The sequence below is a fragment of the Myotis daubentonii genome, chromosome 5 (genome assembly GCF_963259705.1).
Source record: "Myotis daubentonii chromosome 5, mMyoDau2.1, whole genome shotgun sequence".
Lineage (NCBI taxonomy): Eukaryota > Metazoa > Chordata > Mammalia > Chiroptera > Vespertilionidae > Myotis > Myotis daubentonii.
The window spans coordinates 37,405,842-37,421,495 of record NC_081844.1 but is presented as its reverse complement, the minus strand read 5'-3'; the positions used below and the strand labels follow the sequence as shown (position 1 = coordinate 37,421,495).

The following is a 15,654-nucleotide window of genomic DNA, read 5'->3' as shown; positions in this document are numbered from 1 at the left end:
GTTTGATGCCCTTTCCTTGAACCCAGGACCTGAGGACGGGATGTCTTCAGCTTTGGTGCTGCCTGGCCCAGACCATTCTGTGCTTCTCAGCCACTCCTCTGCCCTTCTCTAGCCTGCGCTCATGACCGCTACAACCTTGGCATTGATTCCAAAAGACCCGCTTCTATAGGCCAGCCATAGGCACACTGCTTCCGGCAGGGGTGTTTGTCAAACTCAGCCCCTTCCGCCTGTTCACTTGCCTGGATGCCACTGTTGCTGCATGCTTCTGCCAACACATCATCAGCTCCCAGAAGCTGTCACTCCACACGCCTCTGAGCAGTGGCCTCAGCCTCTCCACCGGTCCAGCCGCCCAGTGTCAAGGACAGGTGCCCTGCCCTCTCTTCCTTTAGTGAATGCATATGCCTTTACAAGGTGTGGCCCTGGCTCCTGAGGGAGACCTATGGGATGGGGGGCAGGAGAGAGGGGCAGATCTGTTAACTTCAGCAGTTGGGGACGCTCACTGATAACTTATGAGGCCAACATGGGCCTCCAAGTGAAAATACCAAGTTTTCACAGACCCTGGGCTATCCAGGGCATTATGTCACCAACACACAGAAAGCCCCTGTGCGGTATAATATCCCACAGCACCGGGGCGCCCCTGCAGCCCTGCCCTGGAGGCTAACCTACTGCACCTCCTCATTATGAGGGCTTCATTTGTATTCATTTGAAATTATAATGATTATGAATGGGATAGAGAGGGAGAGGGAGAGGGAGAGAGAGAGAGAGAGAGAGAGAGAGAGAGAGAGAGAGAGAACAGTGAAAACCACATAAGCTATGCGGTGATCTGACATTTTGAGATTATCAGGAATTGTGTAGAACTGGGGCGGCCAATAACAGTACATGACCATATAACTGCATTTTAAGCTTATCCATCACATCTGGATACATAAATGTGCCAATCTTGGGCATTTATATGTATATATACAGTGTGTTTAAATTTGTATATATATACACATTTATATGTGTATATATATATACAAACACACACACGTATATATATGTATGTATCTTTTTCTTAAAGGGCTTAAAAAATTGATGGAACAGAGAATTATGATGTTTAGGGCTCTTGCCGGACTTGAAATAGCCCTAGCCTAGCTGGTCATGTCTTTCTCCCAGGCCTGGCCATGAAGACTCCCTGGAGCTGGCATATGTCTTCACCCCTTCATCCCATCTGGGACAGGAAGCCAGTGGAGGGTTGTGCTGGGATTGTGTGAGTCTCCAGTTTCCCCAGGAGGCTCGCAGAGCAGCCCGGAGTCTCTGGGCAGCGGCTCTCCACTTTCTGGAATTCTAATCACACGTTGTCACTGGAGCAGGGAGCAGAGGATGTGTACAAAGGGAAGATGGGAAGCTACCGCGAGGTCAGCTCTGTGGCAGATGTCCAGGATCTGTGGCCGGTGAAACCCAAGCCTGAGGGGTCCTGCCCTGCGTTATCATAGCTGCAGGTGCTGGGAGCCTGGCCCTGAGAAAGGGAGTGTGATCCCCTTCTGGGGACTCTAACAGATGGGAGACACTTCAGAGCAATCGCTTTGTGGGACAGACCAATTTTCGTGCCGTGCCACGTACCTCCCTGTGGCAGTGACGGCCATGACAAGTCCGACAGACAGACTGGGAAGAAACAGGTGTCCACTCGAGTTCCCTCCCGCCTGGTGATAGCAGTCACGTGGCCCAACGAGCCAGGGAATTGGGTTAGGGGTTACCTGGAGGGACAAGGTACTAATGGAACTCAGTGCTTTGAGCCACAAGCCTTCTTTCCTGACCTGCATCCCATTGTGAGGCTCCTTTGACTGGGCGGGCAAGGGGAGCCACCTGCGGCAATGGGAGCCATGTCCTAAAATGTTTGGGATCTAGACATGGGTTGGTAAGATAGCCACTGTGTTAGGTAGGAGAAAACAGAGCCCCTAGAAACCTTTCCAAGACCCTCTCCACAGGAGCAGCCTTTGGGGTCCCCTTCCCTAACCTGTCCCACGTGCACGTCTGTGTCTGCAGCCCCTGGTGGCGCGGCACATGGCCAGCTGCTGCAGAGGGTCATGCCAGGAGCATGTGGGACACCTACCTTCTCCCCTCTGTTGATGTCCCTTATCCCCAGTGCCAATCCCCAGTGTCTACTAGTTCCATTGTCTGTTTCCTGGCAGGGACTCTTTTGTGACAAGACATGTTTATAAGAAACCCATTTTTCTATGAGTATTACCGAAAACATCTCCTTGGGCTACAAGGAGAGGAACTTGGGGATAAGACATGGGAAAATGAGAGTACAATCTGGAAGGGCTATGGTGCACCCTTGCCTTCCTATGTGGCTTTTTTCTTTCACTTTAAAAAAAAAATCACAGATTTGTTACAGAAGAAAATATACAGGTAGGAAAGGAAGGAAAGAAAGGAGGAACGGAGGGAGGGAGGAAGGGAGAGCGAGAGGAGAGGACAAAGAGAGGAGGGAAGAAAGGAATGAGGAGGAGAACCCCCTGGTGCTCACTGACACCTCTTGGCGTCTGTGGGTTGTTAACCTGTGGCTTGCTGTTCAAAGCAGCAGGTTGTGCTCCTGCAGCTGGGCAGAGCTCCTCAGCATTTCCTCACATGTGTGCCCGAGGACGGGCCACAGAATCCTGCTCTGACCTCACTGACTTCCCCTGGAGGGATGTTTGGGGCCTTCCGTGTGCTCACTGCCACTGGCTCTCCCAACCCGTCTACCTGGTGAGGGAAGCAGCCTGCAGGGTCGGAAGGCTGGAATCCAAGCTCTCTACTCAACATGATGCTTATTTTTTAAGATACTTTCTTACCTTTGTTTATTTTTTCTGGGATACGTTCCCTACCAGTCATTCTTCCCATTTTAACCCAATAAAACTGATGACACTGCTAAGTGACTCTTTATAGAGCAAAACTATTTGAAACTCTCAGGTAATTCAGTCTTGAGTGCATAAAATTTGTAATTTCCCCTAAAGGGCTAATAAAATATTCTCGTTGCTTCTCTCCACTCTGAGCATTAGCTGTGTCTGAGAAACTGGCTTCTTGTATGTGAATGCGAAGGTTTAAAAGAAGCACTCCTAAACGCCGCTAGTTTTGAGATTCCAGCTATCCCCACCCCCACCCCCTGAACAAATGACCAGGCATGCATCCAGCAAAGGAAAGTTCTAGAACTTGGCAGTTCTGAGCTGAAGGTGTGTGCCCTTGTCCCTCGCTGTCCATTCAATGAGGTGGGAATTTGCTGCAGGGGCTCCAGTCACCCACAGGAGACTCACCCTGGTGCCTAGCTGGGAATCTTTCCTTCCCTTTTCCCTTGTGTATCTGATCTTCGTCAGCAGCCCTTCTGTTCTGAGCAGCAGCTGTGTGAGTAGAACACAGTTTCCAAAGTTTGATGGTGTAAAAGATAATTCGCAGTGGACTATAGGCTGAGCCCTCCTGAACACGTAGGCTTATGGCCACCTGTTATCGACCAAATTCTCAACCTAAGGGAATATCAGTGAGCCTAGTTCTAACCCCACCTCTCCAGAGCAGCTCTAAGGGCAATGACTTAGCCAAAGATGGTGGGAGGAAGGCCAGAGGGACCCTTGTGCTTTCTCACACCTGACCTGCACAGGTATTGCTTATGTGAAACCTGTGCTACAGGCAAGGGGAGCCCTTATGCATTTGGCTGAGGACATAAACTACATAACTAAGAAACCCCCTTGAATGGAAAAAGAAGCTCTTATTCTTAAAACATAATTCCGCTTCATTGAACATTTATTATATGCAAAACATAGCCCCTGCCATGTGCGATGCAGTAAGGGAGGGAAAATATTGAATGAAAATTTGGAAGGTAGAAAGGCTGAGAATGATGACCCCACTTGTCATAACAGGATAGTGTAAAGACTCCTGGTAGGAAATCAGTAAATCTGAGCTCTGGCCCAACACTGTGTGACCTTGGACCAATTATTTAGCCTCTCTAGTCATCTTTGTTTCCAAAATGTTCCTTTTGATCTAACCTTCTCTGGCCACCATGGCTTGGCTAAAAACAAGAACTCCAGTGGAAGGCAGCATGTGATACAGGCGTCCAGCAGAGGGAGCTCTTGACTCTGAAAACAAGGGAAACCCTTTGGAGGACGCAGCCTGTGAGCAGAGCCCTGGCAGTATTTCCCTTCTCCAGTGCTACGAACCAGTGCCGCGGGTTGCACCTTCCCCTTGGTCTCACTGAGGGAGCAGTAATAATGACAGATGTGGATTTCTCCTCTCTCTGCCATCTCCCTTGGCCAGCAGCAGCAAGAGGAGCTGGGGAGGAAGGCGAGGGGAGCCAGCCCTCCCCGTCCAGCCGCTCAGAACTGCACTTGCCCATCTAGACTCCACCCACTGTGGTTGCTGGGACTGTGGTCAGGACACCGTGACCTTAGGTCAGCAGAGAGGCAGGGGCTATGCGCCATCAGTACATTTCCTGCCCAGAAGGAAGTTGTAGGAAGTCCTGGGAGGAACAAACGGGCAGAGGCCGTTCTCCTAAATCCGTGGGCAGACACAGACTCCAAATACCCAAGTCTGTCAGGACAGGAGGCATACGGGTGGAAAATAACGTAATAGGAGACCAAGGGCAGGGACAGGGGCAGATGGGGTATCCATGGGGCTTTGCTCTGTCCCCCTGAAGGTGCTAGAGAAGGCCTCTGCCAAGGAGGACTCTTCCGACGGAAGTCTTCTGCTTGCCCCTGCTGTCCACGTCCCCAGAGTAGGTTTGGATACATAATTCAGGTTGTTGGAAAGAAAGAGGTCGGAACAATTCATTTTTCCTCACACTGAAATGGGATTATCATTTTTGGTATTGATAAATGTCAGAATTTGAAAAACAATTTAAGCTAAAAAACCCACAAATAAACAAATACCAGTTTGAGGAACCGGACGGAAAAGAAAGAATTCCATTTAAATAGTACACACAGAGGCTGCTTGTTCGGACTACCCCTGTGACCAGGCCCTGTGCCTAGTCGGAGCATTGACCAGAGTCTGGGAAGAGGGTCCCTGCAGTGAGTTATTTTGATCCTGGTCTCAGGCCTCCCGGTTCTGTCTCCATGGGTTTTAGACAGTCAGTACCGGGAGCCTTCCAGATCACACCAGCAGGGCCAGTTGGCTTTCCTTTTTCTAACCAGGATGAGGGAAGGGAAATGGCTGGTGGGGAGAACTCCGCACCCCTCACCCATACAGGCTTCCTATTCCCGTGAGGAGTGTGGCCCCCTGCCAGGAACAAGAAACATAGGAAGGGCTATTTCAAGGCCGGCAAGTAACTAGTGAAAATTGGAATGCCATCTCGCATCTGCTGTGCGGTCCTGGCTGCCCCCATCCTCCCCTGGTTGTCAGTGGCACATGTCATACTTGGTGCTCCGAACGGCCAAGGACTTCCAGTTTCCTTGGCCAGACTCTAAGGATGGTGTCATAGTGATTCCCAGCCAACTCTCATGGTTCTCAGCTATGTGGACAGATGTGGACATCTGTCTGTCCTCATTACTCTAGACCCGGTGCTATTTGTGGCTAATGGTGCCTACAGATGTCATTCCTGCATTTCTTCTTTCTTTTCCAACCGCAATGCCCCCACGGAATCACATGAGTAGGACAGACTTCCACGCAGAACTTGCCTTCGCACAGGATTTTTATTCGTCTCCCTTTCTTAGGAGGGCTTGGTTTCCAAAGGCCGGGTCCCCCTTTTTCTTTTTTAAGAACGGAAACGTGTTCCCTTTCCAGTAGCCAAAAAGAAATTGCAGTAAGAAGAACCACATTCACCTCTTCCTTCCCCCTCTCCCTGTGGCTCAGAAATGGACAGGTATACATGGGACAGGACCCTTTTTGAATCAGTGGCCCTGGCTAGAGACGGAAGGCTTTCAGTTCCCCCACCACAGTGAGGTCAGGGCGGCGACAGCAGGCAATTTAACTTCTCGAAACCTTGTGGTGCCTTTTCCTGTGGTGCTTCTCTCGTGTGACCCCCGTCAAGGCGGCCACTTGCAGCAAACAGCAAGGCCAGCACTTTCGCGTGGGGTCATGTGCCAGTGCAGTCAAGGACTTCCGTGTAAACGTGTATAAATAGATACAGAGGTAGAGACCTCTCTAGCGTTGTATAATTATGGGATGGAGGTTCTGCTGCAGATTTGGTGGGAGTGGATCAGTCCTCTGCCAACACAGGCACTACGACGGGAACCAACCGCTCTGTGCAGTTTCAACTCCCGGGCAGGGCGCCGGCACCCAAGGTGGTTAACCCTGTGACGCGTTGTCTCCTTTCTTGTGAAAGTTGCTGTCTCCATGGAATATTGGACGAGGGAGCATCGAGCAGCTTCTTTTGAACTTCCTTTGGTGCTGATATTTTTTTAAAAATTTGTTTGTTTTGCTTCCTCATCAGCGGCCAAATAAACTGCTTTTGCAAAATCTCAATTCACGGGTCCAAGGTGATGAGAGGGATAGTTTGGGGCTAAGAGGCTAGAGGTTGGGCATCCCTGCCTCTGTGTCTTAGCCCAGACTGTGTCCTCTGTGACCTGCTGACCTGCATCCGTCTCCTGACTCAGTCTCCCCATCTAAAATGGACACCCTGCTATTCCTTACCTCATGGGGGGAGGGTTAACTCAAAAGGACTCATTGGCAGCACGGAAACACTAAGTGATCATTAACTTGGGGACAGCAACTTGACCTGTGTTGACGGGTGTGTTTGTACGTTGCTGAGATTTTAACCCCGGGGTGTGGCTGTGTTCCCCCCCGCTCCTCCATCTCCACCGCGCTGTGTGTCCTCCTTTGGCAATACCTTTGAAAAGTGTGGAACAGACTGAGATTGGCCTGAGGTGCTGGGTAGTGCTAACTTCTCCCAAGGGAACAACATCACTAATACTGTCTAAGGTGCTAGAATCAAACCTCATTTTATAAACTTTGGTTCTTAGAGAAAAACAAAAACATGCAGAATTCTTTCTGTGAAGCCTTACTGTAGATTGTTATAGCCAATTGTTTATCCAAAAAGAGAGAGAATAGAAAATAAAGATCAGATGCAGTGATTCTGTATAAATGTAACTAAAAGAGCTTTGCTATTTCCTATATTAATGTAAACTATCATATATATGTATGTGTATATACATATATATATATATATGCTTGAGGCAGATGGGAAGAATGGAAAAAGTGAAGTATGTTCATCTTTCTTTTAATTTTCAGTTGGTTCACAACCTTGAGGATGTGAGCACAAGAGGTTTACAGTGGGATGGAATAAAGGATGCCCAGTGTAGGAAATTATAGGAAATTATTCGTATTTCTGTTCTGTTCTATGTTATTCAAAGGGGTTGGCTGAATGAGAGGAAAGGGAAATTAATTAAAATGTAGATGTGCTTTATAAATGTTCTGAGCGTTCATGTTACATTTGGCGTTGTTTCCCCCCTCAGTCTAAGGTTTCTCAACAGCACTGTCAGTGTGTCTGCTGCCTAAGGTGTTAACAAATATGTTTACCTCAAGAATGTTCAAAAAAAGAGGCAGTTGTTTTTCCCCCATCTCTTCAAAATTGTAAACCCTCTCTCTCCTACCCAAATGGGAGGCATTTCCACAGAAGTTTAATAAGAAAACAGAACCATTTCTGGTGCTTTCCTCGACGCCCCCATTCTCACCTGCCCCCTTTCATGGCTAAAGAAGGAAAAAATCATCCAAGACACAAGTTTTTACAAGAAATGGGGTGAGACTGTAGCCAAAGTGTATCGGTTAATGCAAATGTTGCCAGAACAAGTGGTGAGGGGTCATTGTAAAGTATGGCTATGCCATTCATGTGTAGCGCTAGCGTGTGTGTGTGTGTGTGTGTGTGTGTGTGTGTGTGTGTACTGTATATATGTTTCCCTGTCTGAAATGCTTGGTGGACAGAGAAAAAGATGGTAAACAGAAATGAACAGAGAAAAATATATATCAAATGCTATTTTATCAGATGATGCACTTGTTCACCTTGATAGAAGCCACTGTTTCACAACTATGCAATCTTCCAGTCTCTCTTCCCTCCCTCCTTCACCTCAGATCTCCGCCCCGCTCACAGATTTTCCTTTGTACAAGAACCACCACACCCAGCCCCTGGTTCAAGGTGAGCATGCTACAGTGATTCTTTTCCTAAATCGAAGAGCTCCCGAGAAAAGCTTCTCCTTTTCTTTCGGTTTCAATGAATTTGATTCGATGTAACCCTGTTTGGTTCCCTAAGTGAACAGATGTGTATTTCTCCATTTCGGTTCCATGTTTACAACTTGTTTTCATCTTTTTGACTCAAAATATTTATTTTTCTTTATAAAGTGTACTTTTATACGATATGTTTTGGGGATGTGTTGACTTAAGGCAAGATCAAAAAAAAAAAAATTTGGCTTAAGTGGAACAATGAGCATGTGACCTCTGGGGTTGGGGGTTGGGCAAGAATATGGACCCTGTCCTGGGTAAAGACCCTGGCGGGGACCGCACGTACTCTGGGAAGGATTTGACGCAGGTGTTTATTTCCTTATTCGTAGTCATCTACATGGAGTAACCTATCCCCAGAGGGTGAACTAATACTTTCTACCTTAGCTTTATAGCTTTCTGCCAAGTGCATCCTTCCCGCCTATTCTCCCTGCTCTGCCCAGGGCCAAATCCTTGTTCTTTACCTTTGCCCAGCTTCACGCTAATATGCCTCTTCCCCTGCCAGCCACCGATGGCAACTTGCCTGAGTGGGATTACTGCATCTGCTGCTTTTATTTTGGAAGTTAGATATAAAGAGAATCTTCAAGAGCCTGCATCAAAGTGCTCAGGAAGTCGGCCCTCAGGTTGCACCCCATTTGAAGAGTGTATCTGATATACACTCTTGGCTCGAAAGCAAAATGATGGATTCTAGGGCATTTATAAACTGCCCTGGAGCCACTGTGGCCGAGCACGCCTTCACAGGGTTTCAGAAAGTAGTTGCTGGAACAAAGAGAGATCGTGGGGTTAGACAAAGCACAAACTAGGCAGGGGATGCCCTGCGCGCAGAAGGCAGCTTCTCAACTTCTCTGGTTGTCTGCACAAGGCTGAGTTTTGCACACGGCGTACAAATCTTGCACAAGGTCCCAAGCCCTTCGAGCCAGTTTTTAAAAAATAAATTCAGACACTGCCGAACTGCTCCAGCACAATACGTTTCCAGTCCATGGCTGGTGGGAGCTTGGATGCAATTCCTTTGGGATGGAAAGGGAAGTAGCCCTTTGACAAGAATGCGTTTTCTCTGTGGGCCTCATTCCTGCCTCCCTCATCCTGCACAGACTCTTAGCTACTCAGGGGATCTTCATGAAGTGCTGTTCCTTTGCTTTTTGTCCTGTTCCATAGGTCACGCCTGCTCAGACCCATCCCAGGAATTTATCATTCATTCTTTCTTTCTCCTCCTGTAAGGGGGTCCTCTTACCCTTGGAAGTAGTGTTTTGGAGACTTTAGGCCTTCATGGGCTCTGGTCCTGCCTACACAAACCCAGGAGTCTTATCCAGAAGCCAACTTGTCTTTACAGTTCCGAAAACATCAAGGGAATCAGTTCCAAGACATCACGAGACTTCGCAACTCCTGGGCCTCCATAAAAAGTGGCTGGGGACTAGAGGTGTCCTCTCAGAGCTGCCAGGGTCTGGCCCATGACCCCACTCTTCTCTGGCCTGCCCATCAGGCTCAGGTCCTCAGACAGCTTTGGGGATCCAGGGACTTTGGATATCTGTGAGGTTCAGAGTTTGGGGCAAAATGAAGAGGGGCCAAAGAGTGAAAGTGGTCTAGATCTTCGCTCTTCTCCCAGGGCTGAGTCAGAGAAGATGACTCTGGGGATAGGTTACTCCACTGGGGCTATGGAAACCTGCTCCCCTGGGGAATGTGGCATTATTGAGTCCCACCACAAATCTAGACCCAGGGAAGATGCCAGGCCTGAGACCTGACAGTGCATCGGCAGCACAAACAGAGCCTTTGCTGAGGAAAGTCTTCCCCATCAGAATGGACGGGTCCCGTTGTGGTGGCTTTGTTAGGTGACTTCTTGCCATCCATTGGCACCTGAGATCCCCTTAGGGCCCATAGGTGTACAGCTGTGAATAACTGGGCCAGAGAAGTCAGGTGCAACCCAGAGCTCCCCCATGCTGGCTGCTTCTGAAGGAGCCCCAGCAGAGCTGCTGTGTTTCCTCCTATGGGTGGAAGAGTTCCTTTAGAGGAGAGAAGTATTTAGGATTACTGGAGTTTCAGGAATGTCGGATGTCAGAGTAAGTCCAGCGTGACCTGGGCAGGTGATATCAGCCACGATGAAGCAGACGACCCTTTTGGGAGGGCAGGAGAACTCAGATTCAGCTGACATTGATTGAGTGCCAGTGGTGTGAAGCTCTGTCCCAGTTGCCTTCATACAAATGGTCTCATCTAAATCCTTTCAGTAATCTTGCAACAAGAAATCTCACCCCATTTTACCAATGAGGAAACTGAGGCCCAGGAAACCTCTGTGATTGCACAGGGTCCTGTGGTTGGTCGGGTACAACTGGGGGGCCAGACCTGGATATTTGGTCCCCCTCTCCAAGGTCAGGGCTCTCCCAATGCCTCCCCCAATGGCTCCCAATGACCAGGTGACTCAGGTAGCTCCGAGTGCCTGCCCGGCAGGGACTGCTTGGACTATGGAATCCCTGGCACACTTGTTTCCCTGCAGAAGGCCATGGAGGCTAAGACAAAAGTGGCAGGATGTAGGGGACTAAATGTTTATGAAATAAGGTGTCCCCAAGGAAGAGGACACCTGCTGCCCACAGGTCACCTGACCATGACCTGTTGGGTGTGAGTTCCTCAAGAGCTCCATGGAACCTTGCTCTGAGCATTTGAGGTGTCTGTTTGGCTGTCCTGAGAACTCCGTGTCTCCTTTCTGTGGGTTAGTTGTGTGTGATCTTGAAAGGTAAGGGGTTTTAGGTAGGTGGGTTATTTCTCTAAGGATCCACTGAAAGAGCTGAAAGTTGGAAATAGGACAAATTCAGAAATGGATGCTTCCCAGAAGATAATGGCTATGACTTGGCAGAGAGGAGTAATTCTGGGCAGGGCAGGAAACCCCGCATGCTGGACTAGAGGGAAGGCAGCCTGGGAACCCACATCCTGCTTCCGTCCCCACCTTTCCTGGGGCAGTCACTTGCCTTTGGTGAGCCTCAGTTTCCCCATCTCTAAAACAGAGGGATGAGCCTGGTGACCTCTGTGACTGACCCAGACCAGAGAGATAACAAAATACTCAGATGCATTTGATGAAAAATGCATGTGATGAAAGTTTTGACAACCGAACTGATAAATTTGGATTTCGGATGATAAACTGTTGGGAGCCACTGAAAAATTCCTAAGCCAGGGAATGACATGACCACCATCAAACTATTATGCTTAAGAAAGTGATATTCACTGTTATGTGAACTGGTTAAAGGAAAATAAAAACAACACCCAACATAAATGAGAGGAGAAGAGGACAGACAGTGAAAACGCAGGTTAAAGAGAGGCGGGGGGGGGGGGCACAGTGACCCCAATAGTTTCTCTACAGTCAGCCTCATGCTTTACATATTTGCAACAATTATATTAGCTTAATGCTTACTGGGCAGCCTCTGATTGAGCACGCGCAGGTGCCCACACTCACGCTATCTATGCCTGCCATAGTCACAGCAGTTATCCTTAGAGAAAACCCCCCAGTCCTTGAGCACAAGGAACAGTGGGATCTCAGGGTTTGAAAGAGACTCGGACACCACCTAAGTTCTGCTCATTCTCATAGTCACAGACAAAAAGAGAGCAAGCTTGTTCTCCAAGGCCACCCAGGGGAAAGCGCCTTGCCTGCACCCACTCTTCAACGCGCTGCAGTCAGAGTCCTCCCTCACAATTACTGGAATGCTGCCTGCTGCAATCTAGACTGATTCCCTTTGCTTTGGGTCTCCCAGGGGACAGAGATCTAGTTTCTGCATTAGGACCTTTGGGACGCTCAGAAGTGCTCTCAGCCTTGCCTTGTGCAGGAACTCCTGTAGAGCTAGAGTGATGGTAGAAAGCTCCCCGTAGCTTTGCCTCCTGAAATGAAGTGCTCGAGACCCATCACAACCCTGACCCTGAACTTCTGGCCCGACCAGGCTGTGGGCAGCTGCCCAGCTTTGCTGGGATCTCAGTTTTCACACAGACTCAGATGAATTGGTTTTAGTTTCTTTCCCACTGGGCCCTGCTTCTGTGTATTTCCTCTTTAATGGTTTACGTCCAAAATTCAAGTGGGAGTTTTCACTCACCATGCATCGGGGAAGGCTGGAGGAGGCCTCTGAGTATTGCTTTGAGGTGGGGGTGGGGTGGGATATAGGGTTTTCACAGCTCTTCTTACACTGTAGACATCTTCCCCAGACCATGTTCTTGTTGCATTTTTCTATAAATGCAATTCACCCTGGATAGTGGCCTCCACGTGTCAGGTGTTCTGCTAGGCACTGGGAACACAAAGGGGAAAGGTGGCCTCTTTAGGCATTCACAGTCCCTCGGGGGAGACAGTACACAGACAGGCCCACTTCAAGCTTCCCCAGCGTGCACTTTGCTCATGCGCCAGTCTCCTTGCCCAGGCAGTGGCCTGTCAGTTCCCTCCCCATTCTGCCATCATCCCAGACTCACCATGCATTCCACCAGGACCCCTCTGCCTACCCTCTTTCCGGAGGATGACCTGGCCTGCAGCTGATCCCAGCTCTTTCTCAGTGGAGCCAAGCCTACCAAATGCAGGATCATGTCCAGAGTTAAACAATCCAAGGAGTTTGGTTCCAGTCCACTTTTAGTTCCATCAGCATCTCTGAGTCTTGTTTCCTCCACATTTTGCTCTAGGGTCTCCTCTTCGAGTCACTGGTGACAAGCCCAAGTTACTCCTTGGCTTTTTAGTTGGAGCCCCTTCGGTGTCCACGGTCCATCTGCACCTGCTGGGGCTGAGTCTTCCTTGGTTGGTCATTTCATGGCTCTGTTCTCCCAGCTGCTGCCTCCACCAGCCAAGTTGCTCTCCTGGTCCCTTCTCTTGTCATTCTCCTTTCATCCACGACATCAGACTAGGGGGACGTTGGTCTCTGTGGCAGATACCACTGCCTGACACTGCATTTTACAGTGAAAATGCATTTATAGTTAAAATTGAGGCTGAACATGGCCTTCTCGGTGGCCTTTTCAGCTCTCCATTGGAAGGCTGTCAGTGGAAATGACGCAGGGAAAGGGATGATCCCAATGTTCCAAACCAGTTGGTGCTCACCCACTGGGAGAGCAGATGGTCCTAGAAAGGTAGTAAAGTCGTGCCAGGGACTTCACAGCTCAGTTGATTTCCAGCCATTTCCAGGCATGTTTTAAGGGCCCTCCAAGACTAGTGGTCCCTGGTATAGTGGCTGCAGAGGTGGAGGTTACTTTAGGGAAAATGAAGAAACCCTGCTCCTTTATTAACATCTGGCCACGGAGCTCCTAAGGTTGCCCCAACCCCTCCAGCAGGAAAACAAAAAAGTACCCTATGGGACAGGTTACTCCTAATTACATAGGTGAAGATTACATTTCCCCCCGCTGGGTACAAAAGCAAAAACAAAAACTTTATTTCACCAGAGTTTGCAATTGAACACATCTGAATCCCTGATTTTTCAAAGAAAAAAAAAATTTCTTTCCATTTGGAAGCAGGTATTTTTTTTTAAGGGGCTTATTTTTGGATTTGAGATCATTGGGCTTCTTGCCCCATGAATCAATGCTTGCTGCTGTGTTGAAAATGCATACATTGGTGACCACAGTATTAAGCCAAATTTAAACTCTTTAGTCTCCTCCATCTGTAAGTGTTATGTATCTACCTCATTATGATTTTTTTGGTTTCCTGTGCTTTCGTGTTGTGTACAATGTCAGAGGTGAAATGTAGATAAAAAATATATATATAAAAATATATATTTTTGCTTTGCAATAAAGTTCAAAGCTATAACACAGAATATTCATGAAATGTCATAGCCTTTTATTGTGCTCTATCTTCTTGGTTGTGAATTGCCCTGGGAGCCCTTTTGCCTGTTCACTGGAGTCAATATGGTTGTGTTTGTCATTTGAGGAATTATCCTAATTATTTTAACTGTACTTTTTTCAACACATTGAGTAAGACACTAGGATTCTTGAACAACTCTTGGTTCCAAAGGTGCTTTATTTCTGTGGACTCAAGTGATCACATGGAAGTGTCTCTGCAGACTTGAATCTTCCAGGAGAAAAAAAGATTGATCTCAATGCCTTTGGGCTTAGAACAAAAGGTTGTGTGTAGGGGGAAAAAGGAAACATTGGTTTGGCTTTGACTTTTTGAAGGTTTTGATATTGATTTATGTCCGGCTTTCGTTCCTTCTTTTTTCTTTTTTTTCAGTTTCAATTTCTTGGCATGGAATATGGTACTCACTGAATCCCTAGCATTCTCGTCTGATTTGAGCTACTTTTGACTTTGCCATTTTCTCTAGGTTGATTTTATGTGTTATGCTATTTGGTGGTGAACTACCCTGTGCCCAGCTCCCACATCTTCTCTAAACCTTCTGGGACTCTCTTCCATACCATGTGTTAAGAGAGATGGTGACTTGGAAATATTTGTAGTCTACAAGACAGCAATGCCATAAAGACTCAAGGTTTTCGGATGAATCCTGACCAATGACAGGACCGGGTGAAGGGAATCTTGAATAGAAGTTACAAGGTGGATTGTCGGCGATTGATTCCTTTTTTCTGTGTGTTTGAATCGAATTACTTTACTTTAACTAAGCACACCCTGGTCGTGACACCTACTACTTTGTTTTATTCAACCCTATGTTGCTGTGTCTTTTGCCAAAACTTGTTAAGACATTTCTCAAACTCATTAACTGTGTTTTAAATGGGATTTTAAGAGGTCTGTACATTAGAGGAAAAGATCTTTAAAATGATACTTCAGAGAAACTCTGTATGTATGTTGTTACTCCCAAGCTCCAGAGAGCTAGGGAAAAGTAGTAATGAATGGTGGGGAGACCCATTTCTCCAACTGGCAAGTTTTCCCTTAAAATACCTACCATAACTACAAAAAGAAAAGAAAAATGCTTAAGATTCAATTTTATAATACATCCGTTTTTGTCTCCTTTATTTTCTTCTGATGATCATAAAGAACTGCTAGTGTATGTTAATAACAGACATTTTAACTTGTATTTGGGAGGTTTGCTTTGCTCTTTAACAATGCTGACCCAGCATTTCAAACAGCACTGGGTAGGTTACACTTGGCCTGCTCTCAGCCGTTTCTCTCTTTTTATGGTATAATGGTCTGTCCATGAATTGAAATGAAGATAAAATGTGTACTGAAGATGGAACACACTGGTGTTGATTTTAAGTGGGGAAATCTAAATATATATTAGTATATACCTATAAGTAGGTGAGTGGGAATATATGCTAAATTCACACACACACACACACACACACACACACACACACACACACCCCACAATGACGATATGCTTCCAACATTGGTTTTTGATTCTGAGGAATTTGCCACCTCACTGAGCTTCCCCAGATCCCAAGATTTCTTTGGGATAATTACATGCTTGAGGAATGTTTTGCTTTTTTTTTTTTTTTTTTAGGCACTAGAAAGCACAATTCTTATTAGTCCCTGTTCTTTGGGTGACATAGATATTGTAGATTCAGAAGAGCCGGTTTTCAGGTGTTTTTTTTGTGGGATTCTTGCTTGTATCATCACCTTCC

The 15,654-nt window shown here is 47.3% G+C and overlaps 1 long non-coding RNA gene across 1 annotated transcript; it reads right to left on the bottom strand.

Moving 5' to 3' along the window:
- Positions 1-240: 240 nt before the first annotated feature.
- Positions 241-13,850, bottom strand: LOC132235356 (uncharacterized). Its single transcript, XR_009453004.1, has 3 exons — positions 12,580-13,850; positions 3,270-3,353; positions 241-437 (listed from the first exon to the last, which is right to left on the bottom strand). It is a non-coding gene; the product is annotated as an uncharacterized LOC132235356 (long non-coding RNA).
- Between the last annotated feature and the right edge of the window lie 1,804 nt (positions 13,851-15,654).